Below are 1,736 nucleotides of genomic sequence, written 5' to 3'. Positions count from 1 at the left end.
TGAACATCACCATCAAATGTGGGGCTAAGACAATGTGGGGCTAAGACAAGGGGATATCGTAGTCCTCTGAGACCAGCATGTAAGGAACATATACTTAGTTGTGTTCAGGTCAAATCGATGTGAACGTCTCACATGTGGCGTAATACAGACTATTCAAGAATGTGACTTTCACCCAAACGTTACTGGAACAACAAATACACGATAATTATCGTCCTACCCGGTTTCTTTATTGCCTGTTGTAACACGAACAATCATAATTATGGAGTTTGGGAGTGTTTTTTTTTTGTCTTTTTCTTTTTTTTACCCGTTCTCGTCTTCTCTATATGTACCCAAGGCAAGTACAATTCTCAGAATCACCAGAAGCTTAATTTGAAAATAAGAAACACAAACAGATCTGGTGATGTAGCGCACGGAAACCCATTACCACAACAACACTGAAGAGCACATATTATTCCTGTGAGGGGCATCATTCACGTTAGATTGCTTTGGCAAGAGAAGACTCTCTATCTCTCTCTCTCTCTGCACCATGAACTAACCTTGTATGTTTGACAAAGGCAGCAGAAGATTCGAACAAACACTGATAAATATTTAACTCACTATATCTTCAACAAAAACAAAAACCAAGTTGGTCGACTATACGATAGACATATTCTATGGCCTTATTCCAAAAAACCTCTTGTTTTGTCTATTCCTAGGAGACATACGTGGCATGACTGCCACACGATTAGCTCTTAGTTTGTTCATTTACAGCAAAGGCGATTCACCCCATCTTGACATTTATGGCACAACAACGTATTCTCTGTATAAATATAAACACCGTCTGTCCAGACCTCACACCATAAATACACTTCCCATTTCCTTTCATTTCCAAGCGTTTTGCATACATCTAAAAATCAATCTGTTCCCTGTGTTCGCACGGTTGTATTTGGGGGAGTGACGTAATCTTCATGGTGTGATGTTTTAGTAAAGTAGCAGCAGCCAAAACAATGAAATATAGTGTGTATCAAGTGTACAGTGTTAGTTGCTCTATACACTGACACCACGGCGCGTAAACAGCGCCTCAAACTGTGACTCCGCCCACAACCGGGGGAAGTTGTGATTTGCGCTCGTTCACTGCAATGCAATTTGCGGCATTTTCAAAACAATATTGAGCAGAGTAGCGATTATCAAACGTATTTTGCAATGCCATACGTTGAAAGATCTGTTGCCCGTGGACAAGGCACGCTACCTCCGCAAGTTAGATAGCATCGGCATAGATGTTTGTCCGTATGTGATTAAGGATTGGACCAAGTTGCATTGGCAGCCATAGAAAATTCTTACCCCAGGCTAAAACCGGATGTGACGTTTTTGGGCGTTCCTGTCTAGCGTGGTGTCAGTGTATTATTATTATTATTACCACCATTATTATTATTATTATTATTATTACCACCATTATTACTATTATTATTACTATTATTATTATTATTGTTATTATTATTACTATTATTATTATTATTACTGTGTGGGTCTATGTGTAGACAAAGCTATATTATATTATGTACTGGCATCGTGGCAAATATAGTAATAAGTGCTGATACTGAAATTCTGTGTTCAGGAAACCAAAGTAAATTAATAAAAAAGGTAACATAACATACATTTTGGCTTAATAGCAATGCAGGTATACATTTCCCTTTTTATATATAGTCCCCCCCCCCCCCCTCAATATTTCAAAAAATATAAAGTTTTTCATAGTTGGC

This window comes from Electrona antarctica (genome assembly GCF_951216825.1).
Source record: "Electrona antarctica genome assembly, chromosome: 13".
Taxonomy (NCBI): domain Eukaryota; kingdom Metazoa; phylum Chordata; class Actinopteri; order Myctophiformes; family Myctophidae; genus Electrona; species Electrona antarctica.
The sequence above is the reverse complement of the archived record's forward strand: the minus strand, read 5'-3'. Positions refer to the sequence as shown.